The sequence below is a fragment of the Phyllostomus hastatus genome, unplaced genomic scaffold (assembly GCF_019186645.2).
Source record: "Phyllostomus hastatus isolate PE091 unplaced genomic scaffold, TTU_PhHast_1.1 phas_scaffold_28, whole genome shotgun sequence".
Taxonomy (NCBI): Eukaryota; Metazoa; Chordata; class Mammalia; order Chiroptera; family Phyllostomidae; genus Phyllostomus; species Phyllostomus hastatus.
In genome coordinates, this window is record NW_025334022.1 from 18006449 (window position 1) to 18033093 (window position 26645).

The following is a 26645-nucleotide window of genomic DNA, read 5'->3' on the forward strand; positions in this document are numbered from 1 at the left end:
TCACTCCTCTATTTTTCTTAGAAATTATGTGCAATCAATTTCCAAATCTTTAGCTGAAAAATATTTCAAGAATTCGATCATTTTTTAATCTTTCATGACCTGTGATTTTGGTTTTAATTATCCTAAGACTTATGATCACATAATTCACAATTTTGTGTTGATCTATTCTCCTCTTCTTTAACCCTTCTACTGAGTTGGCAAGAGCATCATTACCAATCACACACATATGTAGTAATTCTACATTTATTTTTGAATAGCTGTTCAAGACAATCCTGAATTATAACTTAGGCTGACAAAGAATTCACAAAGTTTGCTACTAGAACTTGTTATGCTGAATTTCAAAATTATCTGACCTTACAGATCACCTATAAAATGTGAGGAGTGTTAAATATTCTTTATTGGATATTACAGTCACAACCATACTAAAATGACTTTCATGAAGTAAAAGAAAAAAGTTAAGAAAAAGGATATTTTAATTAAATTGGCATAGTTAGGACCAAAAACATGAAATGGACACTGCCTATTTATCTTCAGCTTTTGCCTTTTAACAGGCTAATGAACACAATTTGAAACACAAGCCAAGTCTTGTTTTTCTAATAAAGAGTGAAGGGGTTTCCTCAGTATCAAAACATGTTAATATAGCCAGTTATATAAATCTAAATATAAAACTAACCTCCTACAGGTTTTGACACAGCATTCACCATCTCTGTGAAAAGTTGACTATTACAAATCAAGTCCACTCATATTTTTAGAAGGGTAAAACAGTGATAGCAGTTGCTCAACCAAAATAACCATCCAAGTTCAAAAAGCTTATCATATTCATTTAACTGCAAACCAATATTATTTAAATCAGAATTGCCCAAAAGAAACGTTCTATCCACCATTCTTGATCAGAATTCTGGTGTGTGAGATCCATTTCAATACAGTACACATAAGAAAGAAGTCATGAGACATTTGTAATAAATACGGCAGTGGCCAACTATTACTCATTAGTAGTTTTATTTGTTGAGATAACTGATCAAATCTACCCTTTCTGAAATCTTCTTAATGCCAGAAAAGATCATTTTTGTTCCAGGGATGTACTTCTTGGGATTCTCTACATACTCCATCAGTGCAGCCTCTCCCCAGGTCATGCCTTTGTTCTTGTTGGCATCCATGTAAGAAAATCCAGGGGCCTGACCTTTCACCCAAACAGACCATGGAGATTTGGCCTAGTCTTGTGCTTGCCTCACTTTTTCACAGTATGGCACTGGGCACACTTCTAAACAAAAATCTACTCACCTATCTCAACATCACCCATTTTAAAATTGCTCTTTTGTGCGAAACAACAGAGGTTCCCATTCGCAAGCCAGACATCCTGCTCTCTCTGATCATTTTTTTTTCAACACTACCATCACCTGGTCCAAGCCAGGATTACTGCCTGGACTACTGGAAAAGCCTCCTAACTGTTCTGGCTCCCTCCCTTGCTTGCCTATATATTAATTTCAAAACATCAGCTAGAGTGATCATTTCAAAAAAAACTAACTTAGCAAAACATTATTTTTCTGCTCAAAACTTTCCAGTGCCTTCTCAATTCAAGGCAAAAGCTCAAGTCTTTACAATAGCCTAAGAGGCCCTACCTGCTCTAGGCTTCTCTCATAAACCTGCCCTCATCTACCAATACTCTTCCACTTGCTCACTCCATTGTAGCCACCTGGTCTTCTTACTTTTCCTCAAACTCCCCCAAGCACATAAGTTCCTTGGAAACTTTGCACTTTACTGTTCTGGGCTACAGAACCTCACTTCTGACCATTCATACTCACATCTTGCTTTATGATTCTCTTAATCTTTATCACCATTCTTCTGTGAAATCATTACCTGCTCATCTGTTCATTGTTTTCCTCCCCAGACCCCAGGAATATCAGAGTTTTAAATATTTTCTTTCATTACTATCTCCATAATACCTGGAACAGTATCCTGCAGTAGCAGGTAACCAATAAATAATGTTTAAATGAGTGAAAGAAAAATTAGAGGAATATCTTTATGATTTCAGGTAGAGAGAGTTTTGTAAACAAGACAAACGAGTCTAAGCCATAATGGAAATGATCAATAGAAACTGATCATATTAAAAATTTTCAAATTCTGTTCACTAAAAGGGTATTTTTAAAAAAGTAAAAAATGATGCCTCAACTGTGACCAGATATTTGCATCACATATTACTAACAGTGGATTAGTATTTCCAATATTTAAACAACAAATTAGTAACTTAAGAAAAGGATAACTGAAAAGAAAATGGGAAAAAGGACCTAACAATTTTTTGAATAGTCAATGAAAATCTTTAGTCTCATGAGTGATCACATAACTGCAATCTGAAACCATAGCAGGACACCATTTTATACCCACTAGGTTGAAATAAATTGGAAAGTCTGACAATATTAAAAGTTGGCCAGAATGGGTAGCAAAGAAAATACTTATATCCTTTCATTGAAAGGATAAACTGGTACAACTGCTGTGGAAAATGATTTACAATTATATAGTAAATATAGACACATATGACCATGACCTGATGATCCTTGTTGTTTTTTAAATGTCTTTACTAACATTTAAAAATACAAAAGACTATTGTTTGCCTAGTTTTTGTCTGGCCTTTCTGGAAGGACAGGAGTTGAGTCAGACACTATTCAATAGCCCTTGTAAATGTTTATGCTTTTATTTTCATTTGTCCATTTTTTATTACATTGTAACCTGCTTTCAAAAAAGATATTCATATCTCTCAGTTTTCCCTAAATATTTAATTGTTCTACTATCTTTACTGCATCAGAATACTATTAATAATAATTGACAATTTTATTGACATTATGTTGGAAGCCAAATGTTGGAAGCAACCTAAGTGCTCATCAGTAAATGAGTGGATCAAAAAACTGTGGTACGTTTACACAATGGAATTCTATGCAGCAGAAATACAGAAGGAGCTCCTATTCTTTGTGACAGCATAGATGGAACTGGAGAGCATTATGCTAAGTGAAGTAAGCCTGGCAGTGAAAGACAAATAGCATATGATCTCACTTATAAGTGGATCCTAATGAATAAAAACAAACTAATTAGCCAAATAGAACCAGAAGCATGGAAACAAGGAACAAACTGACAGGGACTAGAGGGGAATGGGGAGGGTACAGGGTAGATAGAAAGATAAGGGTCTAGTCAAGGAATAGGTATAAATGACCCATGGACATGGCCAACATGGGGGGATTGACTGTGGGAGGGGGGGAGCAGGGGAGAGCAACAGGGGAAAACTGTGACAACTATACTAGAACAGCAATAAAAAAAGAATAAAAATTCATTGGTACTGATCTAAGCTCATTCCATACATTCATTCATTTAATACTTAAATAAACCTATAAGGCGGATGTTATTCTTATCTCCACTTTACAAATGATGAAACTGTGGCACAAAGGGGCTAAGAAATTAGCCCGACATCACCCAGCTAGTAGGTAGCAGAGAAAGGACTTGAACCTAGGAAAGCTGCCTTCAAAGTCTTTAGTTATGCCTACCACACTATACTGCTTCTTAATACAGAACTTGAAAAGTTTACTAGATACAGCCAAAGAGAGAATTAGTCAATTAGAAGATAAATCCAAGGAAATTTATTACATTAAGGTAATAGTAAGAAGAAAACTAAGAAAAGTTTAAAAAGGGATATTGCAAAGGGATATTAAGAAGGTATATCAAAAGATGGATAATATAAAAGAATAAACTTGGAGGACAGAATAAGTTTGCAACTATATCATATAAGACTTGCAGATTAAGAGACCACAATGTTACAAAATTAAAGAAGAGTCCTCAAAACTGAAAAATACAGTGTAATACTAAAGACTGAGCTGTTTCTTAACTAAAATAGAAGTAATAAGGCAGGCTGCCTTTATTATAATGATGGATTTTAGAGAAATATTGAAATGCAATGCACTGCCATTTAGTGCTCATGTTTTAAAGATATTTTGGTACTAGGGTTGGAATAATTTTCCTAGAATACAACTTTCATTAAACCACTCTCCTGCTTATGGGTATACCATGTCCACCTAGTCTTAATGCATGAATATAAACTAAGTTTAGCTTTTCAATTTCCACACAACATACAGTAGTTCTATCTCCTAACTGGACCTAATTAAATCCAGTCATGTCCAATCGAGCCAATGTTATCACTGCCATCTGCAGACAAACTGTTTCTTCTGCCTATGCATTTAACAGCACTGTTTTTTTCTTGCCTTGACTTCTCTCCACTGCTGGATACCTATATTTATAGAGGAGTTTAAATGTTATCTCCTCTGAAAACTCTAGTCTACATTAATTGCTACCTTAACTGATATACTATAATCAGTATTATAGGGATAATATGGATTTCAGGACAATAAGGCTTGTGGTTTAGTGCTGTGGTTCCGATTACTTATTGTCTTAAAATTTGTTCCAAAACATGATTTTAAGGATATATAATTATAAGACTTTGTATATTTCTTGTAGTTCTACAAAATCAGTATGGACTTTACACTGTGCCTATGTGACTTTTAAGTGAATTTCTTAACCATTTGTTCCCCTCCTAAAAAAAGAGTGGGAATCCATAGGAATGTGGCAAATTTTAAAAGAGCCAATGTATGAAAAAATAAAAATAATCAATAAAAACATTTACCATGACAGCCTGCTAGTGTCTTCCTTCTGATTTAGGGGGTGGGGTAATGTATCTAACTCCCATACTAGATTGAGTATCTGATGAGCAGGGACCCAACCTCACTCATCTTTGTATCATCTTACAGTATCTCTAGCATAGAGAATTATGAACAGTACACACTATTCATTTAACTGACCTATATTCTAGGTCCATATTCTAATCCTACCAATCTTAAGAAAAAAGTGTTCATCAGGAAACCATTCTTAATGGCAGTCTTTAAATCCCATATTATATTTGTATTAAAATGTGATAAATGCTTTTAAAGATATGGGGGATTTAGTAAAACAAACAAACAAATAAACAATGATGGGCTCTCTATGCATTATTAACAATGAACTCTATTTTTCACCCACTTCTACAATAATGTGCTAGAGTATACATGGCAGTGAATGGTACCCCAGAATGTGGCATTTTGACATAAAGACTATTTTGAGCTGAACCCAATTAACAATAAGACACAAGAAAAACTCCCCTCCCTCTCTCTACAAGGAAGGGCAAAATAAATCTTAACTTTTGGAGAAAACTCTAAATTCTTATCAGTCCAGAATGTCCAGCTCAGCACCAGAACTTACATAACAAATATTACTAACTAGCCCTTATCATCCATTAATTTTCTCCATATATTTATTTACCTTTCCACAATTTGCTGTCCCCAAAAGCTCTAAAACCATTGTCTTTGTCTTGTTAATTGCCTACAAAACTTACTGTTTTTTTAAAGATGGTATCTAAGCCTAATTTCTAACCCCTTTGAGTTATTTATCACTGAGCATGCCCATGTACATGCATGCATTTACAAACTTCTGTTTCTTTTCCTCTTGTTAATATGTCTCTTCTCAATATAATTTATAGGGCCCCAGCTAGAGAATCTAGAACAATAGAAAAAAGTTTTCCCTTCCCTATAAAAAGCAATTTTCAACCTTTTTCATCTATGGCACATATGAACTAGTTCCTAAAATTATGCAGCACACCAAAAAAGTATATTTTTACTGATCTGACAAAAATGGATATAATTTTGAATCATTCACACTGGATGCTTATTATTGTATTGGCTGTTGTCCTTTTTTTAATTTGACAATCTAAGGGAAAAGAGGTCAGGGCCCCTGACTAAATAGTCAGGTATTGCATGTTTTAAAAATTCTTGTGGCACACCAGTGTGCTGCAGCACACTGGCTGAAAATTGTTGCTATAACAGGAACATTTAATAAAAAGTATTTGGCAGGGAAACTTTGAAATGCCAAATGTTATTAACTAATTTTTAACTGATCTCTCATACTAGAAAAAAATAAATCCACTAAAACACTATTTAAAGAAAACATGAACAATTACTACATAAATATATATATACTTTTAATTTTCTAACCATAATGGTTGCATATGAAATATGTTACTAATAATAACAATTAGAAATAATACTGAAAACTTGTGAGGCAACAACTATTTAAGATGAGGGATTAATTATTGCCAGTAGTAAAGCATTTATATCTACACACATAGAATATATGCCCAAATTATGTGTTCTTATGTTGTAGGCACACAAACTTCCTGTCTTTGCTGTATAGTGCTTTCCTGTTGTTATTCCACCTAAAGAATCAACTCAACTTTCACTAATGCCAGTGCTATTTTTTTTATAATCCTGTTAAATTTGTGCTCCTTTCTCTCACTTAATGCAAAGATATCTCACGCATGGATTCTCCTGGTTACTTTAATAGACCTATTTTTACTGGCATAAGTGCGTACAAGGTTTATTTTTTTTTTTTTGTTCCATGGACAGTAGGTAACCTTTCTGTTAGAAAGATTTAGTCTTAAAGATTCATTGTCTTGAGAAATTTTTAAGTGAGTCTTGATGTTTTTCTATCCTCTCGCTAACTTGTGGTATTCATACAACAAGCTCTAATCATGAATCATGAGCTGCAAAAGAACCAAGACAAGAAGAGAAGATAAATCCAGGTGAAGGAAAATACTACAGATGTGCTAGTGAGAGGAAAATATGGCATCAAGAAAAATGCAAAAAGCTGCACAGCACAGACAGCTTATCTGCATGGGCATGAGTAAACATAGCACTGTGGAGAAGAGGGAGTAAGGGACAGATATAGTTTAAAGCAAAGAAGAAGAGGTACTTAAACAAAAATCGGAAGTGAGGTTTAGCTTTGTTAAGATCATCCTGATGATGATCCAAATACCAGAGGAAACATTTATGTAACCTACATATTCCTACAACCGGACCCCCAAACCCTTGGCCAAGACTACTTCATCTTTTAAGCCCACAAGGAAGAAAACATGACTATTTAGTGAGGGCCACCTCTCCGCCAGGCATTTTGGTGGGCATGCAGTTCCACAATGACCTAGCCCATGTGTAATTTTCAAGCCTCACCGTATGTCACTCTCCCCTTTCTACACTGTTTTCTAAGCCACCCTTACTTTTCAGGTCCTAGAAAATGTTAAACTCTTCCTGTGCCGGGCCCACTGTCCTGGTTCGGCCTCGTACCTGGAAAACCTAAAACTCACATCACAGAACTCCGTATATTAAAGAATGTCTTATATGGTGAATAAGACATTCTTTGGTGAATGCCTCACCCCTCAAAAAAATACCTAAAGACATGTTATTTGTACCAAAGTTTCCCCTTTGCACACCCCTCAATCAATATAGGTATCTGTATATGCATAATGCAATGATCTGAAGGATGCACCTCAACATGTGAGTAGTGGCTATCCATGATTTGAGGGATTAGGAATAATTTAAATTATTTTCAATTATTTTCTGTCTTTAGTTTTTTGTATATTTACTAACTCTTCTAGAATATTTTAGTTCTCATAGCCAGGAAGTTTTATAGTCAGAAAAAAAGAGACTAATTTAAAAACAATACATTTTCATTTTGAAAAGCTGTTAGGTACATGCCTTATGGGAGTATAGAAATATATACAATCTCAAACTGTCAGTTTAACCTTTCAATCCACAAGGCACTCACTAATTTTTGGATAGAATTAACCAGTTGTTTTGTGTAATGTTGATATATTACAGAGTGCTTTTGGAAGCCATTACTCAATTGGTAATCAGAAGTTTTCTGGCTCATGGCTCCAAGACATACTCAAGAATTTTTTGCCTACAAGGCTTAATTAGACTGAAAAGAATTTTCTTTAACTCTATGTATCAGTTATACTACCAGAGCTAACATTTGTCAGACAGTTTCTATAATTAAGGAACCACAATATAAGATTCCAATGAAATATTTCATAGCATAAAAGCTAGTTATGTTAATTTGAATGTTTACTACATACTTAATCATACTCATATCTATCACTACCACCACAACTTAAAAATGCATATGCCAACCTTTAGCTGCGGGTGACTTCTAAAGCTGAGTTATGAACCCCAAGTGAAATAGTAGGTTTGTAATGGAAATGCCAACAACCTTAACTATAGCAGCATGAACAACACTGGCTATAATAAAATCCTTGTTCAGATATAACTCACATAAAAAGTAAAAGCCAAGGGCTATGAACAACAACTCAGTACATTTAAGCCATTTTCAACATATTTGAAATCCATATAATTCTATATTCCTTTCAAAGCAATACCTGATGGCTTTTCAGACTTCAGTGTTTTGTGTCTAAAAATCTGCATACAGTAATATCTCATGTGACTCCCTGTGAAACATTTTCCCCCTTTCTCTTCAGCTACTGAGAGTTCTAATGAAACTTTCATAAAATAAATGTTATTTTTGTCTGGTTTTGCTTTGCATTTTCAATATCCCTGGGAATGAACTTGTTCAGTGACTTCGGAGATAAAATAAAAGGCCCAGCAAATTCTGATTTGCAAAGCCTGTTAAAGTGATTGCATGAAAATTGTCAGTGTAAAACTAAAGAGGATAATAATGTTCCACAGTTTAATTAGCACATTTCCCCTCTCTGAATGTCAAAGCAGTGATTACTTTTTTCTTTCATGAAAATAATAAAAAAATACAGAGGAAATCAATCCCATGACTCAAAAAGCTCTAGCAAAAGCAACAGTGACAGTCACTATTTATTTTTAAATTAAGATGATACAGTCCTTGAGCATTCACAGCCACTCAAACACTGCACACTTGGAGAGTCAGCACTGTTGAAGAGAACAATGCTGACAACCGACAGAGTCAATGTTTTGGTCTGTAGATGTTCCCTCAAGCCCACTTGGCACAAACTTAGAATTCAAGAATCTGGAGAATGATGTACAGTTGATTTACCTTATATTAACTGTTGCTAGCTGAATTTGGAAATTATTTACAGAAGATAGAGTTCTTTCTTTCCTCTGATCCCAGATATTGACTTATAATTTAAACATTATAACATTTCAACATGAATAAGGTCCTAAATATCATCTTGTCAGTACCTTGATTAATCACAATCATTTCCCATTGTTTTGAGAACATGGAAGACCCGAGTAAGGCTTAAAATGAGGATGATTAACTGATTACTATTGTTAGAGAAAGAACAGAGGAAAAATCTGTTTATAGATACAAATTTCTTTTATTGTACAATAAATTGTGAATGTGATTTACTTAGTATAAGACTGTATTTAGACAGAGGAGATTCAGCTGTGATTAGTAGCCATATAAAAATAAATTATATTTTGCAAAATATTTGAACATTATAAGCATTTAACATCTCATTATGGCTCAGGATATATTTTTATGTGCTGGCTACTTTAAATAACAATAAATCTTAGAGAAATAATTACTTTTTAAAATAGAAAACAAAATACAAATATGCTAAATATTTGACCTTGGTACATAATTGTTTTAAAATTTCATCATGCAGAATAAACATTTCTTTGTATTTCCTGCCAAACTTAAATGACGATATTGAATCTGAAATTCCAGTTAGTTGTAGAACTTTTATTTACTTTGAAATAGTAGTGGTATGACACTGCTGATGCTAGAAGAGAAATCCTTTCAGGAAATCACATGTGTTTTGAAACACAGATACTGGTAATTTCAAAATTATCACATATATTGTTTAAGTGCAGTATCTGCACACACATATCCCTTCTGATTTTTCAACTTTTCTACTCATTGTGGTTTCCTCATCTAATACTACTCATATCAGTTCCCAAATCCAATGAACATTTAATTCCTTCATTCTTCCAAAATTTCTCCTTTCCTTTCCAGCCTCACTGCTATGGCTTGTCACCTGTGGGAGGAACTCCAGTCCACAGAATCCTCCTGTCCATTGAGTGTGAGAAATAAGTCATCCCAGACACAATCTTGCTGTTCTGGTGGGAAAGGGGGTGGTGATTCCCTCTAGTGGAGGCCTTGAGCCCTGAGCCCTTCTCCCAAGTGGTTTTCCTTGGGACTGGTATGTGTAGGGGTATACAGCATACATGCATAGCTCACCAATCAATGTCAAAAGGCTCTAGTCATACAAAAACAGGTATTATCAATAGATAACAATTGAAGGAACACAGAGTTTTGTCATAGGTCAGGATCTTTTAGTCATGCTGACAACAGAGAATCTTTAAGACATATTTCATGAGATAAGGAGTTTACTCCTTAGGCCTTGAACTTAAACATCCACTTTATATCGACAGGGCTATACCAAGCAAAGCAGAGAAAACTTCAAAGGATACAATGTATTTATTCCCATGTGAACCCTCCGTGTTAGAGTCTGGTCATGTCTGCCATCTGTGTTTTTACTTGGTTTTCCAGACTAGCCCCTTTGAGGGCTTGCTCTCATGGGGCTGCAGTCTCCGAAACCACACACAATGGTCCCCAACACTCACCTACTAAAAATATATCCCAGATCATAAAATGCTTGATATTATTATAAAATATTTGAGTACATAATGAAAGAATTTAAATTATGTTTGTGAATAACTTTTTCAAAAATCCTCAAAGCTAAGAAATGCATTTCTGTCCAGGTGTTAAGTTTCAAGTCTACTCATTTACTTATGATGAGATGACAATGTGGGAAACTGTAACATACATTAGTGTTTTTCTTAAAGAGTCATAAAGGCATAAAAATTTAAATGTCAGTGAACATTTTTCATATACTTCTTTCTAGGAGAGGGTAATAAAAAACATACAATTTTTCTGGTGCTGGACCAAGTATAACTCAAGATTAGTTAGTTATCTACATCCAGTGAGTTTACTCAGCACACATTTGAATTTGACTTTTCTGGGTTTACTTTTGATAAACAGTATTTCTCAAGGAAAACAACTAGCTGGATAAGCATTTTACTCACTGTTTGCTGGAAGTACAGTTGTCTAATTTCATTGTAATACAAAGTGAAATATTTCAAAAATGTAATGGAACCACAAAAGCTCCTGAATAGCAACCACAATCAACAGAAAGAACAAACTATAATATAAAGCCAAAGTAATCAAAACAGCATGATACTGTCATAAAACAGACACATAGATCAATGAAACATTATAGAAATCCCAGAAATAAACCCACACCTTTATAATCAATAAATATTTGACAGAAGAATCAAGCACATACAATGAAGTAAAGATAGTTTATTCAATAAATGGTGTGGAGAAAACTGAACAGATACATGCAGAAAAATGAAACTACACCACTTTCTTATGTCACACACAAGAATATATTCAAAACGAATTAAAGAATTAAATGTTAGACCCCAATCCATAAAAATCCTAGAATAAAACATAGGCAGTAAAATCCTGGACATTGCCTATAGCAATATTTGTTTTGATATATATCTCCTCAGGCAAGAGAGACAAAACAAAATAAACAACCAAGACTTCAAACTAAAATGTTTTTTCACAGCAAAGGAAACCATCAACAAAATGAAAAGACAAGACATTGAATGGGAGAACGTATGTACCAATACATGTGATAAGGAATTACTATCCAAAATTTATAAAGAACTTACAAAACTCAATGCCAAAAACTCCCCACAAACAAACCAATTCAAAAATGGGCAAAGGGCCCGAATAGACCCTTCTCCAAAGAGGACATACAGATGGCTAATACACATACGCAACTGATGCTCAACATCACTAGCTATTAGAGAAATGCAAATTAAAACCACAATGACATGCCATCTCATACCTGTCAGAATGACCAGCATCAATAAATGAACAAACAACAAGTGCTGGATGGAGAAGATGTGGAGAAAGGGGAACCCTTTTGCACTTTTGGTGGCAATGCAGACAGGTGCAGCCACTGTGCAAAGCAGTCTGAAGATACCTCAAAATATTAAAAATAGAACTGCCTTATGACTCAGCAATTCCATTTCAGGGAACCCCAAAGAAACCCCAAACACTAATCAAAAAACAAGTACCCCTTTATTCACTTCAGTGTTATTTACAATCATTAAAATATAGAAGCAGCCCATGTGTCCATCAGTAGATGAGTGGATAAAACAACCATGGGGCATTTACACAATAGGATACCGTATGACCATAAAAAAGAAGAAAATTTTACCCTCTGTGACAGCATGGATAGACCTGGAGAACATTTAGCTAAGTGAAATAAGTCAGTTAGAGAAGACAAATACCATATGAGTTCACTCATATGTCGAATGTAGTGAACAAAATGAACTAACAAGCAAAACAGAGACAGACTCATAGATGGAGAGCAGCCTGGCAGATCTGGGTGGGGCCATTAGGGGATGGAGGGATCAAGCAAAAAGACAAAAGGACTCATGGACAACAGTGTTGTGACTGCAGAGGGGAGGGTCTGTAAGAGGGACATGTGGTAATGGAAAAATACAATAATTTTTTTTAATTTAAAACCTGTTGGAAATGTGCTGCTCTCTGCCACAGGCAATTGTGTCAAGCTTTATATGTTACACCAATGATTACCACAAAACCTTTGCTTACTATCTATTCTCCACGGTCTGCACCTATGTTTAAACCACATCCCTTTCCTGAAATTACCTGCCTGTTTTAATTCCCATCAGAATATATCACTGTGTGGAAACATATCGTAATCAAGATATTATACAAATATCAGTCTTGATTTTAGGAAAAGCTGCTGGTTACAAGTAGGTATTTGAGTGTTGAAGGGACTTTTAGTATTGAAATATGGTGAGAAGTTAAAACCATAAAACTCTTAGAAGAAAACTCAGGGGACAATCTCCTTGACACTGGACTTGGTAATATTTTGGAGTTGACATCAAAAGCACAGACAACAAAAGTAATAATAAACAAGTAAGTCTACAGCAAATTTAAAAGCCTCTGCAAAAGATAGACAACTTACGAAATAGAGGAAAGTATTCGCAAATGATACATTGCACAACAGGTTACTAGCTAAAATATATAAGAAACTCATACAATCCAATAGCAAAAAAAATCCAATTAGAAAATGTGCAAAGGACCTGAATAGACATTCCTCCAAAGAAAACATACAATGGGAAACTGGTATAGTAAAAGTGCTTAACACCACTAATCATCATGAAATACAATTCAAAACCACAATCAGATGCCACCTCACACTTGTTGGAATGACAAGTGTTGCCAAGGATGTGGAGAAAGGGAACCATTGTATACTATTGGTGGAAATGTAAATCGGTATAAGCACTATGGAAAAACAGTATGAAGGTTCCTCAACTTTTTTTTAAAATTACCATATGAGGCAGCAATCCTACTTCTGAGTATTCTTCTGAAGAAAATAAAATAATCATCTCACAGAAATATCTGTGTCCCCATGTTCATTGTAGCATTATTCACAGTAGCCAAGATATGGAAAGAGTCTTTTAGTGGCCAGTGGTCCACTGACAGATGAATGGTTAAAGATACACACACACACACACACACACACACATACACACATGTGTATATACATATATAAAATGAAATAATATACATCCATAAAAGAGAAGTAAATCCTGCCATTTGCAACTACATGCACAAATATAGAGGATATTATCCTAAGTGAAATCAGCCAGACACAGAAAGACAAATACTGCATGATGTCACTTATATGTAGACTCTAAAAATGTTAAACGCATGATAGTAGAATATGGGTTATCAGAGTCTAGAGGATAAAGAAGAAGGGGAGATACTGATAAAAGGGTACAAACTTGCAGCTATAAAATGAATACGCTGTGGAGACCTAATATACAGCATAGTGATTATGTCCTACTGTATGCCCCACTTCAATTGATGCAAAAACCATCTTTTTTGCTGCTCTCATTACAACCTTTGAAGTTATAGTGAGTTACATATATAGTGAGAAGCACATGGTAGTAGAGTTGTAAAGGTACAAAAATGGTGTCTGTTTTCCTCAATGCATTTTTCTGAAAAATTTCAATATGCTTAGTGTTCTGGTTAGAAGATATTGGAATCAAAGATTTACAAAATAAATAAAAAATCTCACATATGGAAAAAAGCATAAGAATTTGTAGGTGATAAATTTTTGCATGCTTGCAGACCCTCTCAAACCCAGTACACCACATACTACTTCATGTTTGGTAATCTACAAATAACTATACATGGGATTCTATGATGATCGAGAGTTCATAGGAAGTAGTAGGTAATTTTCAGGGCTAATGTATATAGCATACACCTGTGTATGTGTGTGTGCGTTTCTGCATATATGTGTACACTGGTAGTACTTTTTTCCTTAAAACAAAGGCTCTGTCACAAATAGTACAAATGATACACTATATGCAGAAGAGAGAATATCTACATGTTGTACTTATCATTATTCTTTATAGTTTCAATCAAATTCAATTCTTCTACATGCCACAGGAGCCCAGGGTACTTTACATTCTCTTGGATGGGCATTCTCCTAATTCACTTAAAAGTACCTTATTGGTTACCTGGATTCCCTAGCCCCAGGGTTTTCAGCATTTCAGCCTCTTCCCTTTCCTATATACTCTCACTTGCTTGGTGTTCTGATCCACTCACATAGATTTAAACACTGTCCATGTGCTGATCACTTTCAAATGTCTATCTCTAGTCCCAATATCTCCCTGAACTTCCAGACTCTCATATTCATCTTCCTGTTGGACATCTCCATTTCCGCATCTAACAGGCATGTAAATGTATATACAAAAATGAACTCCTAATCCTCCTGTCTCCCAACCCTTGTCCTACTGTATGCCCCACTTCAATTGATGCAAAAAACATCTTTTTTGCTGCTCTCATTACAACCTTTGAAGTTATTGTTGAAGAAATCATGCTGGCATACTTCTCATCCAACTTCTCAGCAAATGCAGTTGGCTTTACCTTTAAAAACAGTAAGTCTACTCCTCATAACCTCCACCGCTGTCAACCTAATTGATGCTAACATCTTTCCATTTGATGGATTTCAACAACCTCCTGATCTTCCTCTACTCTTGCCCTACTGCAATCCATTTCTCCACATGGTAGCCTGAATGATCCTTTTAGACATATGTCAGATCTCATTGTTCCTATAATCTCCACCTGCTAATGGTTTCCCATCAAACTCTGAATAAAAGCCAGTGTCCATTCTAGAGCCTTTATCGCATACATGATCTTATCCCTGGCTACATCTCCAACCTCTTTCCTATCATGTTGTCCCTCACTCACTTTGGTCTAGACACACTGGGTCCCTCAAACACATGATACATGTAGAAGACTCAGGGTCTTTTTCATTCAGTTTCCATTGCTTGCAATGCCCTTTACTGAGATACAAACTTGGCTTGTTATTTTAGTTTAATCAAGTTTCTGGCCAAACATCTCCATAAAGAGGCCTTACTGACCATTACATGTAATAGAGCACCCTTGTCATTCTCTATTCTCTTGCTTTATTTTTCTTTATAATACATGTGGTTGAGTGGAATTATATAATATTTGTCTGTCCCCCCCATGAAAATAAGAACTTAATATTATTCACTACTGTAGCCCAAATGTAAAGAATTGTGCCAGACATATGGTAAGTCTTCATAATTGTTTGAGAAATGAGAAAATAAATTAACTTCATAACTTATACCTTATTATGATTATAAATATAAATGCACAGTGGATCTTCATTATTAAAAGATTCCACATTTGTAAATTTGCCTACTTGCTGAAATGAATATGTAACCCTGGTAAAAACTGACAGTAAGTCTGTGGTCATTCACAGACATGCACCGGTGCAGAGTGGTGGAAAATTTGAGTTGTCCCTGGCACATGTTTCCAGCTGAGGTCAAACAAGGTGAAACTCTGGCTTGTTTTAGCTAGAACACTGTAAACACCTGTCCTTTTGCAATATATTTAGAGTCATGCTTTCTTATTGGGGTATTTTGTTTTTTTGGTGATCTTGCTTTTTAAAATGACCCTCAAATAGAGTACTGGAAAGCGCTGTCTAGCATTCCTATGAGTAAGGAGGTTGTGATGTGCCTTACAAAGAGAATGTGTGCTAAATAGGCTTCATTCAGGCCTGAGTCATAGTGCCGTTGGCTGTGAGTTCAATGTTAATGAATCAACCATGTATATTAAATAAGATATCTTTAAACAGAAACACATAAAACAAGGTTAGGTTTTAAATGGTTGATGAAAACGTTGTGCCAAGAGATTTCCCCCAAGAACAATGATTTAGTATTCACTAATTCAGTGTTCATTGTGACTTTATAGAACTAACTACTGCAAACAAGAATCAACTGTATACACCACATAGAAAATATAAAAACACAAGAATATTACTGACAGTAAATATTGCTGTGAAGTCTATTGTGATTGCTGTGATCTTATTGTATGTAATTTCATTTAAATGTATTATATTTATACTTGCCATGTCGATAAAGTTCATTACAACTTGATTTTGTTCAATATATATTACATTATATATACATCCCATGTGTATATATCACATATGTATATGCATATGTATAATGTATGTATATGCATATATTACATATTGCATGTATAGAATATATATTCTATGTGTACATATATTACAGTCTATGCAACATATATTACATTATATACACATAATAATATCTTATTATTTTCTTTAATTATTTCCTATTTGAGATATTTCTAGTTATTCACTATAGTAATGTCACAATGAAATCCTTATGAAAAATCTAGTGCCCATTTATGATCATCTTCTTAGGACAAGTTAAAAATTTATAATTAGTTTGAGCCTCTTGCTACACTTTCTTTCCAAAAAGTTGAAGTCATCATGAACTTGGACCATTAATACCTAAGTGTCTCCCTTACACCACCTGTACAGGTACTGTATAGATAGGGTTTGTTTTTAACCTCTGTCAATTCAATAGCTGTAAAATTCTATCTTATTAGTTTATGTGCATTTCTTCCATTTTGATGAGGTTGACCATTTTTGGTATGCTTTTCTTCTCAGAATGTTCTATCCATGTGCCATTTGCCCAGTTAAGGGTTAAGAATCATTTCTAATGAATTTCTAAGTAAGCTGGGATATATACTAAGACAATTAATAGAAATGTTTGAGATAACTCATTTTCCTTTGAACAATAGCTAGTCAGAGTGGTTGCTAATAGTAAAAGACATATGAATGAATGTACATGTTAATTTAAAACATACCTATACTTCTGTGGAATAGGTTACTGAAGAAAAGTCATATATTCTTAAAAAACAGACATAAATGTACAACTCAGGGACTGCAAGTCCTTATCTTATTAGATGTAAATAAACATGTGTTTAGTTGATGACCATATTCTTCATGAAGGGTGGGCAATGGAGATATTTATTCCTTGTTCATCATCACAGGGTACATTACTATTCTCTGTGGACATGTAGAAGCAAACATTACTTGAATAAAACCCTTAATTCTAACAATACCATTTTTATATATTTATCAGTTTACTAGAGGTTTAGAGTAAACCAATATGTGTTTATATGATGTCACTGGATGTTTCTAATTATAATAACTAATGTTTCTATTGAAATATAGAATCTGCTTTCCCAGTATCTCTTAAATTTATAGATATAATTTTCATATTTTATAGCTTTTTAACTCTGTTTTTAATATTACTCTCAGTGTTGTTACAGTGAAAAGAACAGGGGGTATAAAAGAAGCCAAAAGCTTAGATCTGATTAAGTGTGTGACCTAGAGCACTTTACTTACTGTTTCGGAGACTCAGTCTCCTTTTCTATAAAACCACACTTAAAACAGTGTCTGCTACTTAGTAAGCTCTTTATAAATGGTAATAGTTATTATTATCACTATTAGGCATTAGGAAAAATGTATAAATAAGTGAATAAACAACAGCTAGCATAAACATTAGCTTTGGGTTTTCTTCACAAATGCGAGCAGGATTCATTTCCTTAAAATGCACATCAAGTAATGCTTTATTAATATTTTTATTAGTTGTTATAATATTTAAAATTAACGCCTTTTTTATTTCCCCTAATCATTTACTATTAATTACTTAGAATATTCAATTTAAAAAGATGTGCTTTTTCTTTTCTTCCATGTTTATACATACTAAGCACAAAAATAAAATAACAAAATAAGATACTGGAAACTTTATGATCAACTCTTGAATGTTGAACAATGATTCTTCCATCAAAGTTTAGAGATGTTATTTAAAATAAGATGAGCTTTAGCCCTGGCTGGTGTAGCTCAGTGGATGGAGCACAGGCTGCAAACCAAAGCGTCACAGGTTCAATTCTGTGTCAGGCCACATACCTGGGTTGCAGGCCACGGCCCCCAGCAACAGCACATTGATGTTTCTCTCTCTCTCTCTCTTTCTCCCTCCCTTCCCTCTCTAAAAATAAATAAATAAAATCTTAAAAAAATAAAATAAGATGAGCTTTGCAATCATGTTTTTAGTCTTGTTTATAAAAGACTATATACAATGGAAAAAGTAAAACAACATGTAAAGAAAATAAAATTAATATCATCATACATTCTTTCAGACAGCTTTATGATTTAACAAGTGAATTCTGACCTTCACTTTGAAAATAAGACTGAACAAACAAACAAAACACCTGATCAAAATCATCTTTAAGTAACATCATGTTAGCTTGAATAAAAAACCATTATTTATCTATAACACTTTTTTCCTAAGGCATGTCCATATTGAAAATCTAATTTTATTCCTGGCTGGTGTAGCTCAGTGGATTGAGCACGGGCTGGTAACCAAAGTGTCCCAGGTTCGATTCCCAGCCAGGGTACATTCCTGGGTTGCAGGCCACAACCCCCAGCAACCGCACATTGATGCCTCCCTCTCTCTCTCTCCCTCTCTCTCCCTCTCTCTCTCTCTCCCTCCCTCCCTCCCTCCCCTCTCTAAAAAAATAAATAAATAAAATCTTTAAAAAAAAAGAAAATCTAATTTTATTATTATAATCATCTGGAGATATAAGTAGACTAAATATGACCTGTCTATTTTTGAAATTAAGAAATGTTATTGCACAAGTTATGATATAGGCATACAGATCATCATACCAATCTATGATCCAACAAGTAGGCAGTAACAAAGTTAAACTAGAATGTATATGTCATGATTCTCATCTTTGTACATGTTATTTCTAGCATATGTTTCTTTCAGATATGACTACTCCAGAATCCTTTGCTATAGAGCTATTAGCTTCCAATAGAACTCAGGTTTTTTTCTCATTATTTTAATAAATCTTTGAATAAAACTGTCAGCTCCCTTCTGACTGTTCTGCATGAAAATGCCATTAAGTAGTTTGAGTTGCATGCAATTGGCACAAGTCAATATTATACTATCTATTTACTAATTCAACTTGTAGAATCCGAATTCCAGGAAAAGACCCCAATTAAATTTGGGAAATCACACCAGTGTAGCCACCTATGACATGGTTGTAGTGTTCAAACCACATTAGAATTGCATAAAAAGTGCGGAGTAGAAGCAACTGTTGAGGTTACTGTGATACTGTTCTTGTAATCTCCCAAAATCCTTACTCCCTTCATCCCTGAACCTTGCTGATTCTTATTGATGACCCCATCAAAAGGAATGGTAGTGGTGAAAACTGCAGTAATGGTAACCAAGTTGATTGCCAGAATGCACCCATTTTTCTCTAGGGGTATAAGGGAATCTCCACTCAGAGCATGAGCCACCTTTTCTTATGACTGTGCTGTGGCAGCAGGCAGCTGGTTCTTTCTTCATTTCTGTTGTTCTTCCCTTTTCCTTAATTTCCCCCTCTCCACCTTGACATTACTACTGAACATCAGTCCTTTAACCTCTTGCATCAAATATGTCTCTGAGTTTTACTTCACACATGAATGGAATTATAATAATTTCAGAAGTCAATCAAATGACAACATTTTATGTGTTCATATTCACTTTTCATCTAATGACCTTGAATCCCCAATGAGATAAAACTGAGCAATATTCCCACATACCCATTTTCCCAACATTGAAGCAAAGACATGGTGATAACAATGACAACAGTGACAGCCTCTTAGAGAAAAGTTTAACCCACCACGTGCTCAGGACATGTTCAGATTCAATGCTATACCAAATAGTATAATACTGACAACAACTATAGAAAGATCACCTGGAATGCTTACATGTATATTATATAGTTGGAGGGTTTAGAAATTGTTTCCTTTTTTAAAATACCAGAGTGCATCCATCTATTCTTAGACTAAAAAATAGCTTGATAATATCCTTAAGTGATATGCATCTTTCTAAAACATAATAATTTACAATAACAGCAGATCAAGTCTGACAACAAATATTTATACAATGAATGTGATCATTATAATTAGGTACAAGTTAAAAGATGAGGACCTTATGAATTGAAACACTGATTCACTTTGCATAAAATGCATACTTTAGAAATTTGAATGAGCTGGCTTTGTAAAACTGCTTTGTTGCACCATACATGCACTGTGCATATACGTGACCAGCCGAAGAGATTTTCCAAACTAAATACACCCCTAACACTAGGATCCAGATCAAGAGATAGAACATGACCAGCACCCCAGAAGAGCCCTCACATAATCCATTCCAGTCACTAACCCACCCCATAAGCAACCATTATAATAATTTCTAACACCATAGATTTGCTTTAAAGAATACTTTTTGAAGACCTGCGTTTTTACTTGTTGCTTAATGGACAAAAAGTTGAAATTAAATATCTACGAATGTATGTTAATTCATGTAAGTACCCACTATGGTGTCAAATAAAGACAATGACAAGGATGAAGCTGATGTTTAGTGAGTATTCACTAAGCCTAATTTACCATTCCAGTCCTGTGTTAGACTTCGCCCTAAGAAAGGAGACAAATGACATTACACATTAATTCAGAAAGCATCATGCCAGGATGCAACCATAAACATGGCAACCATTATATTGTCATGCAAAAATTGCAGGATCGAGTTCCAAAAGAAGACATTCAAATAAGTACCGTGGTATAGGAGAGAAATGAGAGACCATGTAAAGTCACAACAGTTAGAGGAGTCACTATGGAGGGGTGAGATTTAAGCTGAGACTTCAAAAACATACGTAGGGTTGTGTGTGTGTATGTGTACACACACAAATATACATGTACATATACACAAATTTTATATATATGAAACATAGCTCAACTTCACTAGCTATAAGGGAAATTCAAATTAAAACCAGAATGAAATATCACCTCACACCTGTTTGACTAGTTGTCATCAACAGAAGAATAACCAGTGCTGGAGAAGTTGTAGAGAAACAGGAAGCCTCATAACTGCTGATGGGAATGCAGACTAGTACAGTCACTGTGGAGGTCAGTATGGAGTTTCCTAAAAATATTTAGAATGGATCTACCATATGACCCAGCAAACTTTATTCTAGGTATCTACTCCCCAAATTGGAAACTTTTATTCATAAAGCCATATATGCCTCTATGTTCACTGCAGCATTATTCACAGCAGACACTAAATGGAGACAACCTAAGTGCCCTTCCATAGAGGACTGCATAAAGAAGATCTGATACATATACAAAATAGAATACTACTTAGCCTTAAAAAAAGATGAAATACTGCCATTTATGCCAACATGGATCCATCTCCAAACTATCATGTTAAGCAAAACAAGTCAGATGGAAAAAAACAAGAACCATGTGATTTCACTCATATATGGAATTTAAAACAGAAAGCAACAAACAACCACAACAAACAAAGAAATAAACAAAAAACATCATAGACACAGACAACAGTTTGGTGGATACCAAAGGTGAAATAGACGGGAAAGAGGTAAGGGGGTCAAATATATGGTGACAGGAGGAGACTTGACTTTGGGTGGATAACACACAGTAAAATATACAGATGATGTATTATGGAATGGTACACTTGAAACTTATATAATCTTACAAACAAATGTCACATCAATAAGTTTAATAAATATTTGATAAGATACTTAGGGCTCAAAAGGGCTAAGGGAATGGGATGGCATTTCCATTTGGAAAAAGTACAGATGTTAGGCTCTGAGACAGGTAGGGCAATGGTAGGAGGCAGATAAGCTATGCATACAAATGCTTTTTCTAGCAGAAAAAGATCCTGGGATGCAAAATCTAAGTTACCCTAACAAATGCCTATATAAGTCTATAAAAATTGTTGATTCAATTATCCCTTAATAAAGCTGTTTAATATTTTTAATTCTTAAGATTAAATGTATAACTCTAGAGTGAAGGAGACTGTCATATAAGCAATCAAAGGTTATAAAACCAGTAACAGAATAGAAATCATGTGCCAGAAGATAAGATGTAATGAGATAACATGGCACAAATTCTGTGATATTTCCAGCTTGAAAGGGATATGAAAATTAAATGTAAAACTTGATAGTGGACTGGATCATTTTGGACATTTTGGGGACATCTGGGAAATCATGAATGGTAGCAATCGAATAGTAGCGATACATGTATTAATTTCCTAACTTGGATGGTTGTATAGGGAAATGTCTTCCAAAAAATCAAAACTGGAACTGCCCCATGACCTAGCTATCCCACTTCCTGGAATTTATCTGAAATAACATAAAACACTAATTTAAAAGAGCATAAGCACCCCTATGTTCATTGCAGCATTATTTACAATCACTAAGATAGGGAAGCAGTCCAAGTATCCATCAGTAGATGAGTGGGTAAAGCAACTGTGTTACATTTACACAATGGAATACTATTTGGTCATAAAAAAAATTACACTTTGCAACAGCATGGATGGACCTGTACAACATTATGCTAAGTAAAATAAGCCAGTCTGACAAAGACAAATACCATATGATTTCAGTCATGTGTAGAACCAGATGAGGAAACTGAAAAAGCAGCTCTGGATAGGGGCAGGGATTAAAGGGTGAAAGAATGGAGCAAATAGGAAACAGGACTCATGGACAATAGTATGGTGTTTGCTGGGGGAAGGGGGTATAAGGGGGACAAATGATCGTGGAAAATACATTAAAATTAAAAAAAAAATAACAATGGGCCCTGGCTGGCATAGCTCAGTGGATTGAGCGTGGGCTGCGAACCAAAGTGTCGCAGGTTCGATTCCCAGTCAGGGTACATGCCTGGGTTGTAGGCCATGACCCCCAGCAATCACACATTGATGTTTCTCTCTCTCTCTATCTCCTTCCCTTCCCTCTCTAATATATATAAAATAATAATAATGGAAGAAAAAAATAAAGTATTCATGGGTGATGGAACATCATGGTAACAACTTATTTTTAAATGGATCAGAGGTAAAATAAGTTCTTTATGCTGTAAAAAATGTTGATTTATGTTGAAACTTTTTACTTAAATCCATATGGCCATGGTGTCTGTTTCTTTTCACTAATAATTTCTGATATGACTGTTTTCAAGAGTTTCCTCTAGAAATGAAAGTGAATCGGAATGTTTTTATATATTATTAATTGAAAATACTGGTTGGTAATAACTAGATTACTAACCAGCAGGAAAACATAACTTTCTTTCCTAAGTCCTTCTGACATTTCAGCTTGGAAAAATATATTTTATATATGTTCTTGACCTCCTATTGTTTCTACTATTTTTAAACAATTCACAGTATTAAAAAAATTAGGGGAATTTGGTGAGAGTAAGGAAGAAAGTATAACAAACCGAAATATGTGTGACTTTGATTCACTAAAACTTAATATTCTTTAAAGGTAATAATATTTTTATGGTGTTGATAATGCTAATTTTACTGAATGAATTACAATGTAAGTTATTTTTAAAAGTACATATGAAAAAGTACAATGGAAGCTAAACAAAAAATTTAAATTGTTTATTAAAATAATGTTAACAGCAGTGACCACAGGGGACAGGGGAGGGGATAATGGAAGAGAAGGATGAAGGCTTTACAGGAACAATTATAAAGGACACATGGACAATAACAAGGAGGGGCAGCAGCAGATAGGGAGGTGGGGAGGCCTGGGGTGGTGGGGAGAGTTTGGGGGAAAAGGCAGAAAACTGTACTTGAACAACAATAAAAAAAACCACAAGGGCAAAAAATGAATGAATGAATGAATGAATGAGATGAGATGTGTATTCAGTTTAACTCAGACTGCTAACATTTAAGTAAGGTCAATTCTACTGATATTTTGTCACATCACTATATCACTCTGTGCTTCACAAAAGTTAGACTAAAACTCAAAGTTTAAATCTGCTAGGAAATCCTAGTTTAATACTTGCTCATATCTTAGGTCCTATCAGTCACCATACATTAAATGCTCTTGAAACAGTAAGATTTTGTTCCACAACTCAGAGTTTTTAACAAAACAAATGGTGGACAACGTGAAACCAATTTTTCTCAGGCATTAGAATAGAAGATAGAACTTTCAGCAGTTAGTCAGATATGACATATCCTATGATACTTTTAATCCTTACTGTTCACCATAAACCTTTATGGTTTGGTGGTCTCCATAACTTTACGTACTGTCCATTATTAACTTGATTGTTTCCAATTTTAACTTTTTCCTTGAAAGAAGTAAAATATGGACTGGGAAATATGTTAAGTCACAGTGTCCTGTATTATTTTTTTATTTTAAATTATATTGGTTTTCCTCTTGTGTTTACAGCAAACAACAGTTTTCAGGTTGCTCTTCCCTATTTGTCAACTTCCCACAATGTCTTATTTTCAAATATGCCTGTTGTACTAAAAAAAATCATATGCAATGATACAACTTAATAAACATTTCTTAAGCATTTGCTTCTCCCTGAGGTGCTGTGCTAACACTGAGACTATAAGGACACATGGGGCATATTCCTTGTCACTGAGGAACTCAATTCAGGATGTACATAAAAAAGCAAAGAATTAAATAAAAAATGCAAGTATATGTGCTACTTTACTAATAAGGCTTACATACTGCTGTGACAGAAAGAAAGGAGAGGGCAATTTTGTCAAAATGAGGCTGGACAGTCTGTGGACCACTACATATAGGAAGTATTAGCATTAACATTCCAGTAAGCCTTTTATTTGGTCAGCATTTACTTTCTATGTGTTTTCCAATATGTGAGCATAAATTCTGTGTTGTATATTTTAGACCACAAAGGGAGTAAAATGGGAGCTGAAATATATGCAATAAAATAACTCCAGATAATGTCTGCAAACTTTCATTGACTCTCCGCTGAGCTGTGTGATTCCTTCATCATTCTGGGCCTCAGTTTCTTCAACTGCAAAATGATGAATTTGGACTAAGTGCCATCTTGGGTGTCTTTTGGCAAGGACTTGATGATCTCTAAAGTTTTTGACAGCTCTGGAGTTTCAGAAAAAGTTTTGGGTTTTATCATTGCCCAAACTTTTTTACTCTGCTGTTATATTACTTTTCTTTTTCTTCATTTAATAGATTTTTCCCTATAATAATTCCTGTCTTCTAAACTGTTATCATTATCAATCCTATGAATAACTCAGAGGGGATAAATAGGCAATCAGAGTTACTTATTATAACATGGAAACATGGCAGAAATCAAAAGGTATAGCTGGTCATTAAAATTCACAATTGATTTAATACAAAAAAAATTAACACCATTCATAAGAAACTTAGCCAGCTTTTATTTTGTAGGATGGCACTGATTTAACTAAAGTGAAACTCATTTTAGATTTATGCAAAACCTTAGGATTAATAGTGCTTTCAAATCTATTAATATATTTTTCCCTGTTGAGTGGAATAGTTTTAATTAAACTTTACTAACCCCTTTGGCTTAATCCTAGAAGATGACCTATAAAACACCAGAGCTTTTAAATCAAACCATAAAAATATGCAAAATTGAAAGTTAAAGTTATAGACATAGGGAGAAAAGAAACAATAAAGGATTTATAAAATATGTTCAATAAACTAGTAATGCTTTATATCTCTATATCTAATATATATAAATACATGCACACATATATATATTTAAAAGTAATCATTGAACAAAAGGTAGTTGTGGTTTATCAAAAATATATTCAATGTCTCAAGCCCTGGTGGGTGTAGCTCTGTAGACTGAGTGAGGGCCTGCAACCCAAAAGGTTGCTGCTGGTTCAGTTCCTGGTCAGGGCACATGCCTGGGGTGCGGGACAGGTCCCCAGTAGTGGGTGCACAAGAGGCAACCACACAGTGACGTTTCTCTCCCTCTTTCTCCTTCCCTTTCCCTCTCTCTAAAAATAAATAAATAAAATCTTTAAAAACTATTCTCAATATCTCAAAATTATCAGGGTGTGTATAGCAACTTTTTTTTCTCTACAGATTATATTATTAATTACAATGGTAATAAAATTACATTGTATGATTTGATTCTGAACTTAATAAGGACTATGAGAATATGTGTTTAGAAGACAGTTAGGTATTCTTGTCCCTCACCCGGCCTGCTTGCCTACCCTCTCTCTGACATTATAACTAAATAGATAAATAAACAAGTGAAATCAATCCAAAACAAAACCACTCTATAATTCTTTAGGTGACACTTCATAAATTTTTCCCACCCAAGTACCCCTAATTGAAGAGAAAATTGAACACATATCACTAGTGATCTGCAGCTCATTTGAATTTCTTTGAAGTCTTCTCATTTTATTTTAAAAATTCACATGGATTCTGCATTCTATTCATACACACACATGGTAATATACATGTATATATACACATGATATATATATACATAT

General features: G+C 34.5%; 1 protein-coding gene and 1 pseudogene across 2 annotated transcripts in view; both read right to left on the reverse strand.

Annotated features, from left to right (window-relative positions):
• DIAPH2 (diaphanous related formin 2) overlaps nucleotides 1-26645 on the reverse strand; it is an 881199-nt gene that overhangs the window by 430370 nt on the left and 424184 nt on the right. The gene's annotated exons all lie outside the window — the stretch shown is intronic.
• On the reverse strand, nucleotides 999-1300 carry LOC123805010 (annotated as a pseudogene).